Below are 25,924 nucleotides of genomic sequence, written 5' to 3' on the forward strand. Positions count from 1 at the left end.
ACGGGGGTTTGATCCCTGGCCTATCTCAGTAGGTTAAGGATTTGGCATTGCCATGAGCTATGGTGTAGATCTCAGACATAGCTCTGATCTGGTGTTACTGTGGCTGTGGCTTAGGCCAGCACCTACAGCTACAATTTGACCCCTACCCTGAGAACTTCCATATACCACAGTGTGGCACTACAAAAAAAATACAAACAAACAAACAAAAAAACCCAAAACCTATGGGATGCAGCAAAAATAAGTTCTGAGGGTGAAGTCTATAACAATACAAACTACCTCAGGAATCAAGAAAAATTTAAATAACAATAAAAACTTATTTACGCCAAAAGCAACTAGAGAAAGAAAAACAAAACCCAAAGTTATGAGAAGAAAAGACATCATAAAGATCAGAGCAGAAATAAATGAAATTGAAAGGAAGAAAACCATGGAGGTTAAAAACAATGAAACTAAAAGCTGGTTCTTTGAAAAAAATAAAAAATATTGATAAACCCTTGGCCAGAATCATCAAGAAAAAAAAGAGAGAAAACTCAAATCAATAAAATTAGAAATTATAAAGGACAAGTTAAAACGGACACAGGAATAAGAGACTACTGCAAGCAACTATAATGCTAATAAAATGGACAACCTAGAAGAAATGGACAAATTCTTAGAAAAGAACATTCCTCCAAGACTAAACCAAGAAGAAACAGAAAAGACAAATGGCCAATCACAAGTGCTAAAATTGAAACTCTTATTAAAAAATATTCAACAAACAAATGTCCAGGGACGAGGTGGCTTCACAGGAGAATTCTATCAAAAATTTAGAGAAGAGTTAACACCTATCCTTCTGAAACAAGTGCAGAGGAAGGAACCTCCCAACTCACTCTGAGGGCACCAAGATACCACAAAAAAAGAAAATTACAGGCCAATATCACTTATGAATATAGATGCAAAAATCCTCAACAAAATACTAGCAAACCACATCCAACAATACATTGCACGGGTAAAAAACTATGATCGAGTGGAATTTATCCCAGGGATGCAAGGACTTTTCAATATCCACAAATGAATCAGTGTGATATACCACATTAGCAAACTGAAGAATAAAAACCACATGATCCTCTCAATAGATTCAGAAAAAGCTTTTGACATAATCCAACACCCATTTCTGATAATAAAAAAAAAACCCTCCAGAAAGTAGGCATAGAGAGAACTGTCTCAACAAAATAAAGGCCAAATATGACAAACCCACAGATAACATCATTCTCAATGGTGAAAAGCTGAAAGAATTCCCACTAAAATCAGGAACAAGACAAAGATGTCTACTCTCACCACTTCTATTCAACACAGACTTGGAAGTCCTACCCACAGCAGTCAGAGAAGAAAAAGATATAAAAGGAACCCAAATCAGAAAGGAAGAAGTAAAACTATCACTGTTTACAGATGACATGATACTATACCTAGAAAATCCTAAAGACACGACCAGAAAACTGTTAGAGCTCATCAATGAATTTGATAAAGTTGTAGGATACAAAATTAATACACAGAAATCAACTACATTTCAATATACTAACAATGAGAGATCAGACAGGGAAATTAGGGAAACAGTCCCAATTACCATCACATCAAAAAAATAAAATAAAATGCCTAGGAATAAACCTACCTAAAGAGACAAAAGACCTATACTCTGAAAACTATAAGATGCTGATGAAAGAAATCAAAGATGACACAAACAGATGGAAAGATATACCATACTCTTATATTGAAATAAGTTGATACTATCAAAAGGACTATACTACCCAAGACAATCTACAGATTCAATGCAATCCCTATCAAATTACCAACAGCATTTTTCACAGAACTAGAACAAAATATTTTAAAGCCGTTTGGAAACACAAATGACCCTGAATAGCCAAAGTAATCCTGAGAAAGAAAAATGGAGCTGGAGGAATCAGGCTCCTGGACTTCAGACCATACTACACAGCTACACTCATCAAAACAGTATGGTACTGGCACAAAAAGAGAAATATAGATTAGTGGAACAGGATAGAAGCCCAGAATTAAACTGATGCACCTATGATCAACTAATCTATGAAGGAGGCAAGAATATACAATAGAGAAAAGACAGTCCCTTCAACAAGTGGTGCTGGGAAAACTAAACAGCTACATGTAAAAGAATGAAATTAGAACACTTTCTAACAATATACACAAAAATAAATTCAAAATGGATTAAAGACATAAATATAAGACCAGATACCATAAAACTCTTAGAGGAAAACAGAGGGCAAACACTCTACTACGTAAACCTCAGCATTTCTTCTCAGATCCACCTCCTAGAGTAATGACAATAAAAACAAAAATAAACAAATGGAACCTAATTAAACTTAAAAGTTTTTGCATATCAAAGGAAACCATAAATAAAACCAAAAGACAAACCACAGAATGGGAGAAAATATTTGAAAATGAAGCAACTGACAAGGGATTAATCTATAAACATATAAACACCTCCTGCAGCTCAATATCAAAAAAAAAAAAACCATCAAAGACTGGGCAGAAGATATAAACAGATAATTCTCCAAAGAAGACATACAGATGAGCAAGGAAACACATGAAAAGATGTTCAACATCAATAATTATTAGAGAAATGCAAATCAAAACTACCATGAGGTACCACCTTACACCCACCAGAATGGCCATCATCAAAAAGTCTATAAACAGAGGAAGGGATCAAGATGGCAGAGAATTAAGACATGGCACTCACCTTCTCACATAAACGCATCAAAAAAAAAATCTACATGTAGAATGATTTGCACAGAACTTCCACTGTACACTGACAGAAGACCTTAATCCTCCAAAAAGGACAAGAAACTCTCCACATAACTGGGTAGAATAAAAGGGAAAAAAGAGAGAGATAGAGAAGGATTCAGGACAGGACTAGCACTCCTGAGAGGAAGCTATGAAAGACGAAAGGAACATACACCCTGGGAAGCCACCTAACTGACCAGGAGATCAGCCAAGAGAGAGAGACCTCAAAGTCTCAGAGAAAAGTACAGCAGCTGGACTAAGAAGGGCAAAACAGAATGAAAGCAACACAGACCATCAGTACCACCACCCCTGGACACCACAGCCTGAGATGCTCTGGTGGGGCTGGGTGCTCAGACACAGGCTCCAGAAGTCATTTTGGAAGAAAGGACTAAGGTTGCCTGTGTGGAGACAGAGTGAGAGGATAGAGAGACTGCCATGGGCTGGGGAGTGGAGCACCACAGCTGAGAGAACCCAAGAGGAGGTCTGGGGCCACAGGTGAAGGAAGGCAACATCGTTGGCAAGGCCTGAGGAGAGGGGTCAGACCACCAAAGGAACATCTTTCCCTGTACACGAGCAGTCTCTCAGAGACAGGGTGCCTCTGGTGCAGACTAAGGGGGTTGAGATGCCACTTGCACCAGCTACAGGTGACAGGGTGACTCTTGTAAGGACTACAGGTAGCCAGGCACCACTTGCAAGGGCTAAGGGCAGTGGGGGAGAAAAGGAGACACAGCACCTCTAGTGTGGTCTACAGGCATCAGAGACAAACCACAGCACTCATCTCAGACACCAGAGGTGGGTGTGGCCTGCCGCAACTAGGAGTCTGTGAACAGGCAACACCTGTGGCCCCAGTCACCTCAGAGGTCGACACAGAGGAGGGCATTGAAAGCAAGCACCACACGCTATTGCTCTCACTCTCCTAGGAACTCACATGCCCTACTGCTGATACTGCCAAATGCTGTGGGTGCTGCCTACACCTGCCTTGGGATGCTGAAACTAGGAGTGGCCTGTGCCACGTCCCCATAGGTCCTTGCCACATCTCCCTGGAAGCACTCTCAGCACCCCATCGAGGGGATAACAGCCTGCACACACTGAGAAAAAGAGACAACAAAGCAGCCCTCATGCCAAAAATAAATAGTAAGCCCAAACAAAATATCCAGGGACGTGCTTGCACTTAAACAGCCCTCCAAGTCTATAGTAGACATTTCCCCTAAACTCAAATAATAAGGAAAATATAAGCAAAATGAAGAAGCTCAGGAAATATTCCCAGTTAAAAGAACAGGAAAATTCACCTGAAGGAGAAAATAATGAAACAGACCTCTGCAGTCTAATGGTCACTGAGTTCAAAAAGGAGATACTGAAAATACTGAAGGAATTAAGAGCAAATATGAACAGTAATTCAGATTACTTTAGAAAGGAACTAGAAAATGTTAGGAAAAGCCAAGAAAAATTAGAAAATTCATTTGCAGAGATGCAAACTGGGTTAAAGGCACTGAAGAACAGAATGGATAATGCAGACAAAAGAATTAATGCCTTGAAGATAGAATATGGAAATCACCCAATCAGGACAGCAGACAGAAAACCAAGTGAAAAAACAGGAACGTAAGAGATATACAGGATGACGGAAAGCAGGCCAATCTATGCATAACAGGGATTCCAGAAGAAGAAGAACAGGAAATAGGGATTGAAAATATATTTGAAGAAATATCACTGAAAATTTTCCAAATCTAAAGGAAACAGATATCAAGATATATAGGAAGCACAGAGGGCCCCAAACAAGTTGAACCAAAACAGGCCCACACTAAGACATATTATAATAAAAATAGAAAAAGTTAAAGCGAGGATTCCAAAGGCAACAATAGAAAAACAAAGAGTTAATAAAAAGATGGAAGCCCCATAAGACTATCAGCTGATTTCTCTACAGAAATACTACAGGCCAGAAGAGAGTGGCAAGATATACCCAAAGTCCTAAAAGAGAAAAATATGCAGCCTAGAATACACTGCCCAGCAAGAATATCATTTAAAATAGGAGAAATAAAGAATTTCTCCAAAAAACAAAAACTAAAAGAGGACAACAATCCTAAATCAATTCTAAAAGAAATACTGAAAGGGATCCTCTAAATAAAAAAGTAGGAAGAAAGAGGATGAAAGAAATCACAGTTGGAAAGCAATCACTTACAGAAGCCAAACTATAAATCCAAAAAGAAAAAAAACCTATTGTAAAAGTGAAAATTAACACAAGGAACAGCAAAAGGACACACATGAAGATGTTAAAAAAAAGGACTTCAAAAATCATAAAATGTGGGAAAGGAAAGTAAGAACATCAAGACTCTTTTTTTAAGAATGTGTTTGAGCCTATATGACTACCAGGCTAAAGCAAGCAGATACAGGAATGGGTTAACATTCTTGAAAAGCAGGGCAACCACAAATCAAAACCAAACAATACATTCACAAAAACTAAAAAGAACAGGACACGAGCATAAAATACAAGGAAATCATCCAACCAAAAAAAGATAGGAACAAAGAACCATAGAATCAACTGGAAAACAAGGTTTAAAGTGACAATACACATTTATCAATAATTACCCTAAATGTCAATGGACTGAATACTCCAATCAAAAGACACAGAGTTGCAGACAGAATTTAAAAAAAAAAAGAACCTACAATATGCTGTCTACAGGAGACTCACCTTAGGGAAAAGGACACATATAAACCAAAAGCGAGGGGATGGAAAACGGCATTTCATGCAAATGGAAAAGATAGGAAAGCAGGAGTTGCAATACCCATATCAGAAAAAAATAGACTTTAAAAGACCATAAAGGCAAGAAGGACATTATTTAATGATAAAAGGATTCATTCAAGAAGAGTATATTACAATCATCAAAATATATGCCTCTAATATAGGAGCACACAGATACATACAACAAACACTAACAGACATAAAAAGAGAAATTGATGGGAATACAATAATAGTAGGAGACTTTAAGACCCCACTCACATCAATGGCTGTCCTCTAGACAGAAAACCAATAAATAAGGCAACAGAGATCCTAAATGAAACACTAGAGAAGTTAGACTTCATTGACATTTTTAGGACATTACATTCAAAAGAATCAAAATGTACATTCCCTTCAAGTATACATGGAACATTCTCAAGGACTGACTACATACTGGGGCACAAAACTAACCTCAACAAGTTTAAGAGTATAGAAATTATTTCAAGTATCAACTCTGACCACAATGGCACTAAACAAGAAATCAACCACACACACACAAAAAAAAAAGAAATGAGAAAAAACTGACTAAATGGAGACTAAACAACATGCTACTAAAAATATTAATGGGTAAATGAGGAAATCAAAAAGGAAATTAAAAAAATACCTTGAGACAAATGATAATAAAGACAGAGCTATTCAAAATCTATGGAATGCTATAAAAGCAGTGCTTAGAGTGAAATTCATAGCAATACAGACCTTCCTCAAAAAAGAAGAAAAATGTCAAATCAACAATTTAAGCCACCAACTAAATGAATTAGAAAAAGAACAAACAAAACCTAAAGTCAGCAGAAGGAAGGAAATCCTAAAGATCAGAGAGAAAACCAATAAAATAGAGATTCAAAAAACATTAGAAAATAAATCAATAAAACCAAGAGCTGGTTCTTTGAAAGAGTAAACAAAATTGACAAACCTCTGGCCAGACTCATCAAGAAGAGAGAAAAAACCCAAATAAACAAAATAAGGAATGAAAAAGGAGAAATCACAATGGATACTGCAGAAATATAAAAAACCATAAGAGAATACTATCAACAATTATATGCCAACAAATTTGGTATCCTAGAAGAAATGGACAGCTTTCTAGAGACTTACAGCCCACAAAACTGAATCATAAAGAAATAGATCAGGAGTTCCCGTCGTGGCGCAGTGGTTAACGAATCTGACTAGGAACCATGAGGTTGCGGGTTCGGTCCCTGCCCTTGCTCAGTGGGTTAACGATCCGGCGTTGCCGTGAGCTGTGGTGTAGGTTGCAGATGTGGCTCAGATCCCGAGTTGCTGTGGCTCTGGCGTAGGCCGGCCACTACAGCTCCGATTCGACCCCTAGCCTGGGAACCTCCATATGCCATGGGAGCAGCCCAAAGAAATAGCAAAAAGATCAAAAAGAAAAGAAAGAAATAGATCAACCGAACAGACCAATCACTAGAAATGAAATTGATCATGCCAAAAAAACACTCCCTACAAATAAAGTCCAGGACCAGATGGCTTCACAGGTGAATTCTACCAAACCTACAAAGAGGAACGTATACCCATCCTCCTTAAACTTTTCCAAAAAGTTGAAGAAGGACCACTCCCAAAATTATTCTATGACACCACCTTCATGCTAATACCAAAATCAGACAAAGATATCACCAAATTAAAAAAATAAAAATTAAAAAATACTCTCTACGAACAAAACTCCAGGACCAGATGGCTTCACAGGCAAATACTGCCAAACATACAAAGAAGAACTTATACCCATACTTCTTAAACTTTTCCAGGGAGTTCCCGTCATGGAGTAGCAGAAATGAATATGACTAAGAACCATGAGGTTGCAGGATCAGTCCCTGGCCTCGCTCACCGACCAGGGCATTGCTGTGAGGATTTGGCATTGCTGTGAGCTGTGGTGTAGGTCACAGATGCTGCTTGGATCTGGTGTTGCTGTGGCTGTGGCATAGGCTGGCAGCAACAGCTCCAATTACACCCCTAGCCTGGGAACCTCCATATGCTGCAAGTGTAGCCCTAAAAGACAAAAGACAAAAAAAAAACTTTTCCAAAAAGTTGAAGAAAAAGGAACACTCCCAAAGATATTCTGTGAAGCCACCATCACCCTAATACCTAAGACAGATAAAGATACTACAAAAAAAGAAAATTATAGACCAGTATCTATGATGAATATAGACACAAAAAATTCTCAACAAAATTTTAGCCAACCGAATCCAACAACATATAAAAAAGATCATACACCACAACCAAGTGGGATTCATCCCAGGTTCACAAGAATGGATCAACAAACACAAATCAGTCAATGCCATACACCACATTAACAAAAAAAAAGTCAAAAATCAATGATCATCTCAATAGATGCAAAAAAAGCATTTGACAAAGTCCAAAATCCATTCATGATAAAAACTCTTACCAAAGTGGGTATAGAGGGAACATACCTTAATATAATAAAAGCCATTTATGACAAACCCACAGCAAATATAATACTCAGTGGAGAAAATCTGAAAGCCTTCCCACTAAAATCTGGAACAAGACAAGGATGCCCACTCTCACCACTGTTATTCAACATAGTATTGGAAGTCCTAGCCATAGCAATCAGACAAAGAAAAGAAATAAAAATATCCAAATTGGAAGAGAAGAGGTAAAACTGTTACTGTATGCAGATGACATGATACTATATACATAGAAAACCCTAAGGACTCAACGCAAAAACTACTTGAACTGATTAACAAATTCAGCAAAGTAGCAGGATATAAGATTAACATTCAGAAATCAGTCCCATTTCTGAATGTAATGAAATATTAGAAAAGGAATTCAAAAATGCAATACCTTTTAAAATTGCACCCCCAAAAAATAAAATACCTGGGAACACACCTCACCAAGGAGGTGAAAGACTTATATGCTGAGAACTATAGACCATTAATCAAGGAAATTAAAGAGGAGTCAAAGAAATGGAAAGATATTCCATGCTCCTGGATTGGAAAAATTAATATTGTAAAAATGGCCATACTACCCAAAGCAGTCTACAGAGTCTATGCAATCCGTACCAAAATACCCATGACATTTTTCCATAGAACTAGAACAAACAATCCCAAACTTTAGATGGAACCAAAAAAGACCCAGAATTGCCAAAGCAAACCTGAGGAACAAAAACCAAGCAGGAGGCCTCTCTCTCCCAGACTTCAGGCAATATTATAGAGCCATAGTCATCAAGACAGTGTGGTACTGGTACCAAAACAGACATACAGACCAATGGAACAGAATAGAGAACCCGAAAATAAACTCTGACACCTGTGTTCAATTAATCTTTGACAAAGGAGGCAAGAGCATAAAATAGGAAAAAGACAGTCTTTTCAGCAAGTGGTGCTGGGAAAACTGGACAGCTGCATGTAAATCAATGAAACTGGAACACACCCTCATACCATGCACGAAAATAAACTCAAAATGGCTGAAAGACTTAAACGTAAGACAAGACACCACCAAATTCCTAGAAGAGAACATAGGCAAAACATTCTGTGATATCAACCTTATGAATGTTTTCTTAGGTCAGTCTCCCAAAGCAACAGAAACAAAAGCAAAAATAAACCAATGGGACCTAATCGAACTGACAAGCTTTTGCACAGCAAAGGAACCAAAAAGAAAACAAGGAGTTCCCGTCGTGGCGCAGTGGTTAACGAATCCGACTAGGAACCATGAGGTTGCGGGTTCGGTCCCTGCCCTTGCTCAGTGGGTTAACGATCCGGCGTTGCCGTGAGCTGTGGTGTAGGTTGCAGACGCAGCTCGGATCCCATGTTGCTGTGGCTCTGGTGTAGGCCAGTGGCTACAGCTCCGATTGGACCCCTAGCCTGGGAGGGTCCATATGCTGCAGGAGCAGCCCAAGAAATAGCAAAAAGACAAAAAAAAAAAAGAGACAACTTTCAGAATGGGAGAAAATAGTTTCAAACGATGCAACTGACAAAGGTTTAAGCTCTAAAATATACAAACAACTTATAGAACTCAACAGCAAAAAAGCCAACAACCCAATGGAAAAATGGGCAAAAGACCTGAATAGATATTTCTCCAAAGAAGATATACAGATGGCCAACAAGCACATGAAAAAATGCTCAGCATCACTGATCATTAGAGAAACGCAAATCAAAACTACAATGAGGTACCTACCACCTCACGCTTGTCAGAATGGCCATCATCAACAAGTCAGCAAATAAAATGCTGGAGAGAGTGTGGAGAAAAGGGTACCCTCCTACACTGTTGGTGGGAATGTAAATTAGTACAACCACTATGGAAAACAGTATGGAGGTACCTCAGAAAACTAAACATAGAACTACTATATGACCCAGCAATCCCATTCCTGGACATACATTTGGACAAAACTTTCATTCAAAAAGATACATGCACCTAAATGTTCATGGCAGCACTATTCACAATAGGCAAGACATGGAAACAAACTAAATGTCCACTTACAGATGAATGGATTAAGATCTGGTGTATATACACAATGGAATACTACTCAGCCATAAAAAACAACAAAATAATGCCATTTGCAGCAACATAGATGGAACTAGAGACTCTCAAAAGGAGTGAAGTAAGTCAGAAAGAGAAAGACAAACACCATATGATTTCACTTATATCTGGAATCTAATATACGGCACAAATGAACCTTTCCACAGAACAGATAATCATGGACATGGAGAAAAGACTTGTGAGTTGCCAAGGGGAAGGGGGAGGGACTGGGAATTTGGGGTTAATAGATGCAAACTATTGCCTTTGGAATGGATAAGCAATGAGATCCTGCTGTATATCACTGGGAAATATTTCTGGTCACTTGTGATGGAGCATGATAATGTGAGAAAAAAGAACATGTACATGTATGTGTGACTGGATCACTTTGCTACACAGTAGAAAATTGACAGAACACTATAAATCAGCTATAATGGAAAAGATAAAAATCATTATTAAAAATAAATAAATAAATAAACAATTCAGATGAATTTCAAGGTACTTATGCTGAATGGGAAAAGCTGATCCCAAATGATCACATACTGCATGTTTTCATTTACACAACATTCTTGAAATGACATAAAAATAGAGAACAGATTAGTGGTTCCCTGGGGTTGAGGATGGGGCAGAGGTAGGAGAGAAGCAGGGTGTAGCTATGAAAGAGCAACAGAAAGGATCCTTGTAGATACAGAATTGTCCCATATCTTGACTATACCAGTGTTAGTGTCCTGATTGTTACACTGCACTATAGGTTTGCAAATTTTATTTAAAAATAAACAGCTAGTGGAGAAAAGGGAACCCTCCTGCACTGTTGGTGGGAATGTAAACTGGTCCAGCCACTATGGAGAACAGTTTGGAGATACCTTAGAAAGCTATACATAGAACTTCCATATGACCCCACAATCCCACTCTTGGGCATCTATCCAGACAAAACTCTACTTAAAAGAGACACATGCACCCGCATGTTCATTGCAGCACTATTCACAATAGCCAGGACATGGAAACAACCCAAATGTCCATCGACAGATGATTGGATTCGGAAGAGATGGTATATATACACAATGGAATACGACTTGGCCATAAAAAAGAACGACACGATGCCATTTGCAGCAACATGGATGGAACTGGAGACTCTCATACTGAGGGAAATGAGCCAGAAAGACAAAGACAAATACCATATGATGTCACTTATAACTGGAATCTAATATCCAGCACAAATGAACATCTCCACAGAAAAGAAAATCATGGACTTGGAGAAGAGACTTGTAGCTGCCTGATGGGAGGGGGAGGGGGAGGCAGTGGGAGGGATGGGGAGCTTGGGCTTATCAGACACAACTTAGAATAGATTTACAAGGAGATCCTGCTGAGTAGCATTGAGAACTTTGTCTAGATACTCATGTTGCAACAGAACAAAGGGTGGGGAAAAAAATGTAATTGTAATGTATACATGTAAGGATAACTTGATCTCCTTGCTGTACAGTGGGAAAATAAAAAATAATAATAATAATAATAAATAAAAAATAAAATAATAAAATAAAATAAAAATAAACAGCTAATCGTTTGATCCAGCAATTGCACCTGGGCATTTATCCCATAGAAATAAAAATTTATGTCCACACAAAAATGAATATACAACTGTTCATGCCAACTCTATTTGCAATAGCTAAAAATTGGAAACAACTCAAATTCCCTCAGTAATGAATGGTTAAACAAACTGTAGTACAACCATATCACAGAATACTACTTACAAAAAAAATTGATACACAAAACTTGGGTGGATATCAAGGGAATTAATGCTAAGTGGGAAAAGCCAATATGAAAAGGTTACATATTATGATTCCATTTATATATTATATACAACTACCAAATGACAAAAGTATAGAGGTAGAGAATAGGTTATTGGTTGCCTGGAACTAGAATGGAGAAATGGGTATGACTACAAAGGGAAGCATGAGGGATCTCTGTGGTCATGGAACTTTTCTGTATCTTTACTGCAGTAGTGGTGGTTGCGGTTACCCAAATCTACCCATGTGCTAAGAGAGTATAGAATAATAGTTACACACAAGTTCATGTAAAACTGGTAAAATATGAGTAAGGTCTATGGATTGTACCAATGTGAATTTCCTGATTTTATAATGTACTATATATATGCAAGATGTCACCAAGGAGGAAAACTGGGTGAAAGGTATACTACTTTATTATTTTTGTAGCTTTCTATGAATCTGTAATTATTTTATATAAAAAAATTTTAAATCACATTAGTTACATGGTTGTGGCTGTGGTATAGGCCAACAGTTGCAGCTCCAATTCAACCCCTAGCCTGGAAACTTCCATATGCCACAGGTGTGGCCCTAAAAAGAAAAAAAAAAATCACATTAGTTAAACTGATGGGTTAAATCAGTTTCATCAGAAAAGTCTTAGTATCGGGAAGCTGTCAAGCTTATGGTGGGGGTACAAGTTTTCCCAAATTCTAATTTTTAAAGTTTAAATTTTATATCTCTAGCAACAAATACTGTCAGTTCTTTTCCTTGAAGTCACATTCTCGCTTTACTCATCTTTATGAAAATATCTGTGAAATACCCAAGTCTAAATTAACCAAGTTTATGAGTCATTCTTTCCAGTAGTAATGGTGTTCTGTGAAAACAAAAGTAGCTAATTCAGCTCACAAGCTAATCACTTAAGGGCCTTTCCTCAAGACAACTATCATACTTCAATACGCAACAGAAGTGCTCTATTGGAACCTCCCTCTTCATTACATAGAATATGAAAACAGTATGTACTCAGGGTCAAGATTTAATAAAATTAACCATTTTTATTGCTTCATCAAGAGCATTTTAAAGTAAAACCAGAATTATTTTTACTCCAAATATGTAGCAGTGAAGAATGACCATTAGTAAAGGGTATGCCACTGTCTTAATTACCATTACAAGTCCCAGCAGTTTTGCCCACTACTGCTTTTGTACCACTAGTTCAAATGCCAACACAGCAAAAAAAGTAAATAATGTCTTAGAATTATTATGAAAATACATTTGGGAGTTCCCGTCACGGCTCAGTGGTTAACAAATCCAACTAGGAACCATGGGGTTGCAGGTTCAATCCCTGGCCTTGCTCAGTGGGTTAAGGATCCAGTGTTGCCGTGAAGTGTGCTGTAGGTTGCAGACGCGGCTCGGATCTGGCGTTGCTGTGGCTCTGGCGAAGGCCAGCGGCTACAGCTCCGATTAGACCCCCAGCCTGGGAACTTCCATATGCTGTGAGTGAGGGCTAGGAGCGACAAAAAAAAAAAAAAAAAAAAAAAAAACCTTTTGACCTCACAGACGCCTCCACCATACTAACTTCTGACCATCCACCCAGCCCTTAAACTCTTATAGACTATCCTCTATTTTCGCTTTGCCACTAAAGCTGCTTTCTAGGGTCACTATCCCTAAATGTCAGATCCAATAGCCTTTTCCCCAACCTCATTTTCCTTTATTTCTCTGAAGCACTGGCCACTGCTTATCATTCCTTTTTCCTAGAAATTAACTTTTCTTCTCCTAAGTGACTCACTGTTCTAGTCCTCCTTCATCTCTGGCATGTCATCTGACCTTTTTGTTTGCTCTACTTTTTGCCACATTCCCCCACCCCTCCCCCCAACAACATGTAAATGTTTGTGAAATGAATTCTCCCTTTCTTGCCTCCAAGGACTAAGTGGTTCTGTACTTCTCACTGAGCATAAATGCTTGCTTCCTTTATCTTCCCCCTTCCTCTCGATTCTTGTTGCTACTACTATATTCCAGGCTCTCATCATTTCATGCTTACAATATGTTTCCATTCTCTTCACTTTTTCACTATAGCCTTAGAATTATTACCAGGTTACTTTTCATTTGATGCCACCTTACCTCTTCCCCAAAACCTTCAACCACTGCATTGCCTTTAGGAAAAATATCAAAATTATTTTTCAAAGAGGTATATTTGGGCCTTCTCAACTTAGCCCAACTTATTTCTTCTTATTTCTTCAAATTCAGTCTATGCCACTGCACAATTACATTCCTTTAAACAAACTAATCACTCAACATTCCTTAAACCAGACATGCACAGTTTCACTATATGACTTTGCTCATGCACAAGCCTTTGTTCTGCCTGGAATATCCTGTGCCATCTTCCCCACTTTTCTAAATGTATTCCTTCCTCCAAAGTCCAAATCATGTCCTAAATCCTTTGTATGTCTTCCTCTAACAACACAGCCCACAATCATCTCACCCCTTCCTTCACTTCACCTTTCCTACAGCACTTATCTATACCAATGTCTCTCAATCTTTTATATCTTACATACTACTGTCATTCTTTGGGGGGGGGATACAAAGAGGGATGATACGAAAGTAGCTTCATTCATAGAACAAGTATTTACCCACTATGTACCAGGCACTATACTAGATATTGATGATGCATAGATTAATTTTTTATGTTAATACCTTTTTAATTAGTAGGAGAGAGAGTGGACCAGGACCATTGGTATAATAAAGAAAGTGGGGGGTTCCCGTCGTGGTGCAGCAAAAACAAATCCAACTAGGAACCATGAGGTTGCAGGTTCGGTCCCTGGCCTCACGCTCAGTGGATTAAGGATTCAGTGTTGCCGTGAGCTGTGGTGTAGGTTGCAGACACGACTCGGATCCCACGTTGCTGTGGCTGTGGTGTAGGCTGGCAGCTGTAGCTCCAATTAGACCCCTAGCCTGGGAACCTCCATATGCCACAGGTGTGGCCCTAAAAAGAAAAAAAAAAGTGGGCTTTTGGAGTTTCCTGGTGACTCATTAGGTTAAGGATCCAGCATTATCACTGCTGTGGCTCAAGTTGCTGCTGTAGTAAAGGATAGATCCCTGGCCTGGGAACTTCTGCATGTAATGGGCATTGCCAAAAAAAAGTGGGCTTTCCACTTGGCTTGCATCTCCAGGATACCTTCCATCATAATCTTTATGGATAAGTTCATGGCTCTTATTGCTGTATGACCCTGCCAACTTGCTAATTTACAAGTGGTCTTACCCTAGCAAAGGGGAAAGGGTGTAGAAGCACAATAGATGATCCTTGTATCTGTCATGACATAGGCAGCAGAAAGAAGCACTGCCAATAGACACCAAGATCTACAGTTACTTCTACAATGCTAAAAGATTACAGATAGATAATCTACAGCGCAATGGTAAAGAGAGGATTATTCATCACCTTGCAGGTATATATAAAGATTGAGGAAAAGTAAATTTTTTTTTGTCTTTTTGCCTTTTCGAGGACCACTTCCCTCGGCATATGGAGGTTCCCAGGCTAGGGGTCTAATCGGATCTGTAGTCACCGGCCTACACCACAGCCACAGCAACGCGGGATCTGAGCCGCGTATGCAACCTACGCCACAGCTCATGGCAACGCCAGATCCTTAACCCACTGAACAAGGCCAGGGATCAAACCCGCAACCTCATGGTTCCTAGTCGGATTCGTTAACCACTGCACCACAACGGGAACTCCCAAAAGTAAATTTTTAATAATTGTTTTGAAGACCATGTGGCCACCTTAGACAAAGTCTGTGCCCCACCTGATCTATACCACTCATTTGGAACTTATATTTTCCTTTCTCCATTAAAAAAATAAATTTGGAACTCCTGCTATGGAACAACAGGATCATCAGCATCTTGGGAGTGCTAGAATGCAGGTTTGATCCCCAGCCCGGCACAGTGGGTTAGGGATCTGGCATTGCTGCAGCTGTGGCTTGGAGTACAACTGTGGTTTGGATCTGATCCCTGGCCCAGGAACTCCATGTGCCATGGGGCAGCCAAAAAAAAAAAAAATTATAGCCTAACTTCCAAATTAGTTTATCATTTTCTTGAGGAAGGTGACCATACCTTACAACTCCACTCATATATATAGCAGTGAACATCACAAGTATATAACTTACCTGCACCATTTTTAAGGTACTTAATTCTTCCTATCTTGCATTGCTTTCTTTATGTCACCAATTAAACTATAATCTCCTTGAGATATTTGATTATTTGTATTTCTCTCTCCCACAAAGCCTAGCACAGCACTCTGTTCATAGAAGTTATTCACTGTTTGTTGAATAATTTAATAAATAAATTAATAAAGCAATTATCTAACCAGTTTAACAGTAAATCCTAGAGAAAGATAAAGCCTATATATCTCTAAGAATATCTCAGGAGCTCTATTGTGACAGAGAAAATTCATTAATAAACTCCACTGTTAACAATGGTTCTTAAAGATGTCTTCTTCAGAAGTTTCCACCATGGCACTGCAACAGCTCAAGTCACTGGGGAGGTGCCGGTTCAATCCCTGGCTTGGTACAGTGGGTTAACAGATCCAGCATTATTACAGCTATGGTATAGGTCACAGCTGCAGCTTGGATTCAATCCCTGGCCCAGGAACTTCCATATGCCATGGGTGCGACCATGGAAAAAAAAAATGTCTTCTTCCAAGCAGATATCAACAAAACCCACAGGCCAAGAATATCTTTGAGATGGACAACAAAAGAAGTCTTCACTTCAACTTCTGAAGATGTCATTACTGATAAAAGTCAAGAATTATATAGTTTTCATTATTAACCATAACCACTAAAACTTCCAGCAAGGAGTTCCCAGCGTGGCTCAGTGGTTAACGAATCCGACTAGGAACCATGAGGTTGCAGGTTCGGTCCCTGCCCTTGCTCAGTGGGTTAACGATCCGGCGTTGCCGTGAGCTGTGGTGTAGGTTGCAGACGCGGCTCGGATCCCGTGTTGCTGTGGCTCTGGCGTAGGCCGGTGGCTACAGCTCCAATTCAACCCCTAGCCTGGGAACCTCCATATGCCGCGGGAGCGGCCCAAGAAATAGCAACAGCAACAACAACAACAACAAAAGACAAAAGACAAAAAAAAAAAAAACTTTCAGCAAGGTAAATAAGATACCATTTAAATACAATATCTACAACACTGAGGAAATGCTACAAGATTTTCTGGAATCATACAAATCTTTGAGTTAAGAAGGAATTTAAGGGAGTTCCTGTTGTGGCTCAGTAGGTTAAGAATCCAACCAGTATCCATGAAGATGCAGGTTCAATCCCTGGCCTCCCTCAGTGGGTTAGGGATCCAACATTGCCATGAGCTCTGGTGTAGGTTGCAGATGAGGCTCAGATCCCGCATTGCTGTGGCTGTGGCATAGGCTGGCAGCTGCAGCTCCAATTCAACCCCTAGCCTGGGAATTTTCATATGTCGCAGGTGCAGCCCTAAAAAGCAAAAAAAAATAAAAAAGAAGAAACTTAAGGGCCATCCAGTCTAATCTCCTACCTAATGAAGGAATCCCTTCCTCAATATATAATTCTTAGGATGCTTACATCTGTGCTTTCAGTCTTTCAGTAATGATAGACTTACCATCTTGCAACAAAGCTATTCCATTATTAGATTACTACCACTGATAAGAGTTTACTTTGGAGGAGTCCCCTGGTGGCCTAGTGTTTGAGGATTTGGCATTGTCGCTGCTGTAGCTTGGGTTCAATCCCTGGTCAGGAACTTTCACGTGCTGCAGGTGCAGCCAAAAAAAAAAAAGTTTACTTTTTAAATTGAGCCAAAACCTGCCTTCCTATAATTTCTACCCATTGGTCTTAGTTTTAGCCTGTGGAGTTTAACTCTTCTTTCATATGACAGTTCCTAAATATTCAAGGTGAGCTATCACTCCTACATTCTTCTTTTTCTCCAGGCAAACATCCCTATACCCTCCAAATATTTTTACATATTTTCCATACTATTGCAATGATTTTAAAGTGTAATGCCTCTACTGATCACAATACTCAAGATATGAACTAACTAGTGTAGAATGCCTACCTAGGTCTTGGCACTATATGTCTGTTAATATAGCCTAAGATTATTATAGCTTTTTTTTTTCTTGAGCTACATCACATCCCTGATTTAAGTCTGAGCTTGTGGACCAAAAAAAAAAAAGCACTTAGGTCTTGGGAATAATCCTACCTAAGGAGGTAAAAGACTTGTACTCCAAACACTAGAAGACATTGATGAAAGAAATGAAAGATGATACAAATAGATGCAAAGATGTAACATGTTCTTAGGTTGGAAGAATTAATATTGTTAAAATGACCACATTGCCCAAGGCAATCTATAGATTCAATGCAATCCCTATCAAAATACCAATGACATTCTTCAATTTGTATGAAAAAACAAAAGACCAAATAACCAAAACAATCCTTTTTTTTTGTCTTTTTTTGCTATTTCTTTGGGCTGCTCCCTCGGCATATGGAGGTTCCCAGGCTAGGGGTTGAATCGGAGCTGTAGCCGCCGGCCTACGCCAGAGCCACAGCAATGAGGGATCCGAGCCGCATCTGCAACCTACACCACAGCTCACGGCAACGCCGGATCGTTAACCCACTGAGCAAGGGCAGGGACCTAACCTGCAACCTCATGGTTCCTAGTTGGGTTCGTTAACCACTGCGCCACGATGGGAACTCCCCCAAAACAATCTTGAGATTGTTGAGAAAGTGCTTTTCTCAAAACAATCTTGAGAAAGAAGCTAGAAGAATCATGCTCCCCAAATTCAGGCTATACTACAAAGGTACAGTAATCAAAACAGGATAGTACTGGCATAAAAACAGACACAATAATCAATGGAACAGAACAGTAAGCCCAGAAATAAAGCCATTTACCTATGGTCAATTAATCTATGAAAAAGGAGGCAAGCATGTACAATGGAGAAAAGATAATCTTTCAAATAGTGTTGGGTAAAGTGGACAACTACATGTAAAAAAAATGAAATCAGAGCATTTTGTCACACCACATACAAAAATAAACACAAAATATATTAAAGACATAAAAGTAGGACAGGAAACCACAAAAATCACAGGAGAAAACAGGCGGAACACTCAACGACATAAATAGCAGCAATATTTTTTTGGATCTGTCTCCTAAAAGAAACAAAAGTAAAAACAAACAAATGGGACCTAATTAAACTTAAAACTTTCTGCACAGCAAAATAAACCATCTACAAAATAAAAAGACAACCCTACTGAATGGAAGAAAATATTCAAAAATATGACCAATAATAGGTTAATATTCAAAATACATAAACAGCTCACATAACTCAACATAAAAAAATTTTTTTAATGGGCAGGAGTTCTCCTGTGGTAGCAGGTTAAGGAACCAGCATTGTCGCTGCAGCAGCTCAGGTCCCTGCTGTGGCAAGGGTTTGGTCCCTGTCTTGGGAAATTCTGCATGCCACAGGCATGGCCAAAAAAAAAAAAAATGGGCAAAAGACCTGAATAGACATTTTTCCAAAGACCTTCAAATGGCCAACAGGTACATGAAAAGATGCTTAACATTACTAATCCTCAGAGAAATGTAAGTCAAAACCACAATGAGATATTACCTCACACCTGCCAGAATGGCTATCAAAAAAACCACAAATGACAAATGTTGATGAGGATGTGAAGAAAAGAGAATCCTCCTACATTGCTGGTAAGAATGTAAATTCATTCAGCCACTGTGGAAAACAGTATGGAGGTTTCCCAAAAAACTAAAAATAGAACTACCATATGATCCAGCAATTCCACTACTGGGTATATATTCAAAAAAACCCAAAATAACTAATTTGAAAAAAATGCATACACCCCAATGTTCATAGCAGCATTATTTACAATTGCCAAGATATGGAAGAAATCTAATTATCCATCAGAAGAGGAATGAATAAAGATGTGGTAAGCATATGCAATGGATTCAGCCACAAAAAGAAGGAAATTTTGCCACTTGCAACGACAAGGATGAACTTGAAGGGTATTATGCTAAGTGAAATAAGTCAGACAGAAAAAGACAAATACTGTATGATATCCCTTATATGTGGAATCTAAAGAATACAACACTTTAGTGAATATATTAAAAAAAAAAAAAGAAACTGACTCACAGATATACAGAACTAGTGGTTACCAGTAAGAAGAGGGATGCAGGCAGGGACAATCTAAAGGTTGGAGATTAAGAGGAATAAAGTATTATGCATAAAATAAACTACAAGGATATATTGTACAACATGGGGAATATAGCCAATATTTTATAATACCTATAAATTGAGCATAACCTTTAAAAATTGTGAATCGTTGGAGTTCCTGTGTTGTCTCAGCAGTAACAAACCCAACTAGTATCCGTAAGGACACAGGTTCGATCCCTGGCCTCGCTCAGTGAGTTAAATGAGCTGTTGTTGCCATGAGCTGTGGCTTAGGTTGCAGACATGGCTCAGATCTGGTGTTGCTGTGGCTATGTCATAGGCTGGCGGCTATAGCTTTGATTCGACCCCTAGCCTGGAAATTTCCACATGCTGTGGGTGTGCCCCCCCCAAAAAAAACAAATAAAAAATTGTGAGTCACTACATTTTATACCAGTAACTTATAAAATATTGTACATCAACTCTACTTCAATTAAAAAAATAAAGCACAGAGGTCTTTTTCACATGAACTACTATCAAGCCAAATGTATCCTGTCACAGAGTATAATATGGAGAGTTGATCTCTTAAATATTGGATTTTTATAGCTTAAGGAGGTTAAGTGACATAGGTCACTTATGTCCTAAGGTCATAGGACAAGTTGGTAAGAGTTAAAATATAAGATCAGGACAAGGGGGTTTCCGTCGTGGTGCAGCAGAAACAAATCTGACCAGAAACCATGTGGTTGCAGGTTCAATTCCTGGCCTCGCTAAGTGGGTTAAGGATCTGGTGTTGCCATGACCTGTGGTATAGGTAGCACAGCTGGAATCTGGCGTTGCTGTGGCTGTGGCGTAGGCTGGCAGCTACAGCTCCAATTAGACTCCTAGCCTGGGAACCTCCAAATGTCATGGGTGCAGCCCTAAAAAGACAAAAAGACAACAACAACAACAAAAAAAAACCCAAACAAGAAAAGAACTGCTAGACTTCGTATCAGTTTTTTAGTAGTTGCATTAAATTAACCCACAAAGGATATTAACATTGAAAGACAGACAAAATTACCACAAGGGGTTCTCTTTTACATAGTCAACCTAAGTTATAGGGTGGGGAGCATTAGACTAAAAGTCAAATCTTGGTTGTGGTCTTCAACTAACTCACATTCTCTCTCTGAACCTCAGTTTTATAATTTAAAAAATAAAAATAAACTCAAAATGGCTTAAAGACTTAAACGTAAGACAAGACACCGTCAAACTCCTGGAAGAGAACATAGGCAAAACATTCTCTGACATCAGCTGTACAGATGATTTCTCAGGTCTCTAAAGGCAACAGAAATAAAAGCAAAAATAAACCAATGGGACCTAATCAAACTTACAAGCTTTTGCACAGCAAAGAAAACCATAAAAAAACAAAAAGACAACCTACAGAATGAGAGAAAATAGTTTCAAACAATGCAACAGACAAGGGCTTAATCTCTAAAATATACAAACAACGTATACAACAGCAAAAAAAAAAAAAAAAACCCAATGGAAAAATGGGCAAAAGACCTGAATAGACATTTCTCCAAGGAAGATATACAGATGGCCAACAAGCACATGACAAAATGCTCAACATCCCTGATTATTAGAGAAATGCAAATCAATACTAGGAGATACCACCTCACACCAATCAGAATGACCATCATTAATAAGTCCACAAATAACAAGTGCTGGAGGGGGTGTGGAGAAAAGGGAACCCTCCTGCACTGTGGGTGGCAATGTAAATTGGTACAACCACTATGGAAAATAGTATGGGTACCTCAGAAAACTAAATACAGAACTACCATATTACCCAGCAATCCCACTCTTGGGCATATATCCAGACAAAACTTCCCTTGAAAAAGACACATGCACCTGTATGTTCACTGCAGCACTATTCACAATAGCGAATACATAGAAACAACCTACATGTCCATCAATAGATGAATGGATTAAGAAGATGTGGTATATATACACAATGGAATACTACTCAGCCATAAAAAAAGAACAAAATAATGCCATTTGCAGCAACATGGATGGAACTAGAGACTCTCATACCAAGTGAAGTAAGTCAGAAAGAGAAAGACAAATACCATATGACATCACTTATATCTAGAATCTAATATACAGCACAAATGAACCTTTCCACAGAAAAGAAACTCATGGACTTGGAGAACAGACCTGTGGGTTGCCAAAGGGGAGGGGGAAGGAGGAGGAGAGACTGGGGTTAATAGATGCAAGCTATTGCCTTTGGAATGGATAAGCAATGAGATCCTGCTGTATAGCACTGGAACTATGTCTAGTCACTTATGATGGAGCATGATGGAGAATGTAAGAAAAGAATGTATATATGTATGTGTGACTGGGTCACTTTGCTATACAGTAGAAAATTGACAGAAACTCTTTGCCACATCTACTGCGAGAATGAAGACCATTCTCAGCAATCAGACTGTCGACCTTCCAGAAAATGTCAACATCACTCTGAAAGGATCCACAGTCATTGTGAAGGGCCCCATAGGCACTCTGAAGAGAGACTTCAACCACATTAATGCAGAACTCAGACTCCTTGGGAAAAAAAAGAAGAGGCTCCAGGTTGACAAATGGTGGGAAAATAGAAAGGAACTGGCTACTGTTCGCACCATCTATAGTCATATACAGAATATGATCAAGGGTGTTACACTGGGCTTCCATTACAAGATGAGGTCTGTGTATGCTCACTTCCCCATCAACGTTGTTATTCAGGAGAATGATTCTCTTGTTGAAATCCGAAATTTTGGGGATGAAAAATACATCCACAGGGTCTGGATGAGGCCAGGGGTTGCTTATTCAGTAACTCAGGCCAGAAAGATGAGCTGATTTTAGACGGAAACAACATTGAACTTGTATCAAATTCAGCTGCTTTGATTCAGCAAGCCACAATAGTTAAGAAAAAGAATATTGGAAAATTTTTGGATGGTATCTATGTTTCCAAAAAAGGAACAGTTCAGAAGGCTGACGAGTAAGATCTGAGTTGTCCCAGCTACAGAAACAAGATGCCAGATGATTCTTCAGATTCATTTGTGATGTTTTACTATACAATAAAAAGTCTATTGACTTAGAAAAAAAAGATAATTGACAGGACACTGTAAACTAGCTATAATGGAAAAATAAAAAAAGAGGGAATTAAACAAAATCAAAATAAATGGAAAGACATCTCATATTCATGCATCAGAACACTTAACATTATTAAGATATACTCCTTAAATTGATCTACAGATTCAATGCTATGTCTATCAAAACCCCAGATGGCTTTGTTACATAAATTGACACGCTTATCCTAAAATTCATATGAAAAGGCAAGAGACCCAGAATAGTCAAAAAATCTTGAAAAATAACAAATACGATTTCAAAACTGACTACATAGCTACTGTAATCAAGACACTGTGGCATTGGCGTAAGTACAAACATAGAGATCAATGGAACAGAATCAAAGAGTCCACAAATAAACCCTCACATTTATGATCAAGAGTGCCAAGACCATTCAGTGGGGAAAAAATAGTCTTTTCAACAAACGGTTCTGGAGCAACTGGATAGCTACATGAAAAAGAATGAAGTTCAACTCCCACCTCATGCCATACCCGAAAATTAACTTGAAATGGATCACAGACCTAAATATACATGCTAAATCTATAATAGCTCAGATATTGGAACCCTTATAGTCTAGTGGTGCAAGTGTAAAATAATACAGCTGCAGTGGAAAATAGTCTGGCAGTTTCACAAAAGTTTAAACATAGAGTCATCATGTTATTTAGCAATTCTGCTCCTAGATATATATCCAAGAGAAATAAAAAGATTTATACATAAAAATCTGCACATGAACATTTACAGTAGAATTATTCATAATAGCGCCAAATTGGAAACAATCCAAATGTTCATCAATAGATGAATGGATAGACAAAATGTGATATATCCATACAATGGAATATTTGATAATAAAATTGTTGGTACACAAGGATTAACCCTGAAACTATGTTAAGTACAAGAAGCTAATCACAAAAGGTTAATTGTTGATTTGGTATGGAAATGCTATAAAATTGGGTTTGATGATTGCTATACAATTATAAATGTAATAAAATTCATTAAGTAACAAAAAAAGAAAAAAAAGGCCAATTGTTGTATGATTTCATTTATTTGAAATGTCCAGAATAGGTAAACCTATAAAGACAGAAAGATGGGTGGCTGGGGTCAGGAGGAATAGGGAGTGACTAATAATAGATAGGGGGTTTCTTTTTGGGTAATGAAAATGTTTTAAACTTAAGATTGTGGTGAAGGTTGTGCAATTCTGTGAATATACTAAAACCACTGAATAGTACATTTTAAATGTGTGAATTTTATAGTATATTAATTATATCTCAATGAAGATATTAAATAAAAATAACATTCTAGATGATTTTTAAGGTCTCTTTCATCTCTAGAATTACATAATTTCAGAGAACAAAGTCATCATAGCTTACATTCTGTCAAATGAAAATGCACACCTAACTACATGATCACAAAAGGAGGAAATCCACAAGCCAAACAGAGGTAAAGTACAACTTTGAACACTAATAGCAGTAAATTTTTAGAAAACATCAACAAACAACCGAGAATAACTGCAAAGGTGAAGGCTCTTTTCTAGCAAATATTTTAGGTAGACTGTGAAGTCACAGAGACAGGTGTTTCAAGTAGAGGCCACTGCCATAAATAAACGATAGATATTACATGCAGTGGCTGAAAATAATGAGTAGTTATATAACAGTCTTTTCAATCTTATCCACCCCAACAGATACCAGTCACCGTTAGTAAAGTCACCTTCAGATACAAAAGAGAGATTAAAACGGTCAAATATAATACCCTATAAAAGACCAATGGCACCTGACTTTCTTCTAATAGGTTGCATCTCGCCACTTTTGCATTTACAGATACAAAATGCCCCAGTGTGAGGCTCTGGTGCCTATAATACCTACTGACTCTGCTTGGTAAGAAAGCACTTTCAAAAGGTCCCTCTCCACAGCAATCTTCTGCATAGTCACATGGGCCTCAGTAGAGCTCCTCTGCATTAATCTGACATATAATTGTTCCAGACCCTAGAAAATAAACCACAAACAATGTAATGATGAGAATTATCACAACTGTTCCTAATAATTGCCACAGCTAAAAATCGATGGTAACTTACAGCCATGGCAGCTTGAAAAAATTCATCAGCGATCACAGCATTTCCAACATCCACCCACCCTTTTCCTGTTTTTACATTCATCTGAAAGAAAGAAGTTAGAAAATAATTTTTAAAAATTTATACATCTTCCAAACTGGCTGAGGATTATAATGGAGAAAATATTTAATCCTCTGTCCATTTTCAGTAGTTTAATTCATAGAAAACAAAAAAATAACAGTAAGCATTTATTAGAGTTTGATGGTCTGTCTTGGAATGCCGTAATTAAGGAAAAAATGGTCTTTCCTAAAAAGCAATAATAAAAAATTAATAGACTTGAAAACATATATCTAAGAAAACATTAAATGAAAACATTGGGATAATTTGGACAGGAAGAGAAACTTCTAAAAATTAATGCTGCATAACTTGAAGAAAGTTATGATAAACATTAGACTATTAAGTCAACATATCTAGTTTTTAATTACATATCTAATAAAAATTTTTATTAATCTAGAAAATGTCTATTATGTACCCTTTACATGCCAAGCATCCTAAAGAAGCTCAGAGTATTATAACTAACAGACATCTAGATAAATACTTGATATGTGATATGCACAAATGCTATGGAAGCAAACAAGGAGTGAATCAAAATGGAGGACTGAGCACACACTATAGCCACTCCTATTATAAATCCTTATAAATGATGTGTATGTATAGTACATACTATGATACACTAAAATTTGATATACTATAATATTTATGAATTTTATAAATATTATATATAGCATATA

General features: G+C 38.1%; 1 pseudogene; it reads left to right on the forward strand.

Annotated features, from left to right (window-relative positions):
• Nucleotides 1-22,369: 22,369 nt before the first annotated feature.
• On the forward strand, nt 22,370-22,965 carry LOC125118347 (60S ribosomal protein L9-like; annotated as a pseudogene).
• Nucleotides 22,966-25,924: the final 2,959 nt, after the last annotated feature.

Source organism: Phacochoerus africanus, chromosome X (assembly GCF_016906955.1).
Source record: "Phacochoerus africanus isolate WHEZ1 chromosome X, ROS_Pafr_v1, whole genome shotgun sequence".
NCBI lineage: Eukaryota > Metazoa > Chordata > Mammalia > Artiodactyla > Suidae > Phacochoerus > Phacochoerus africanus.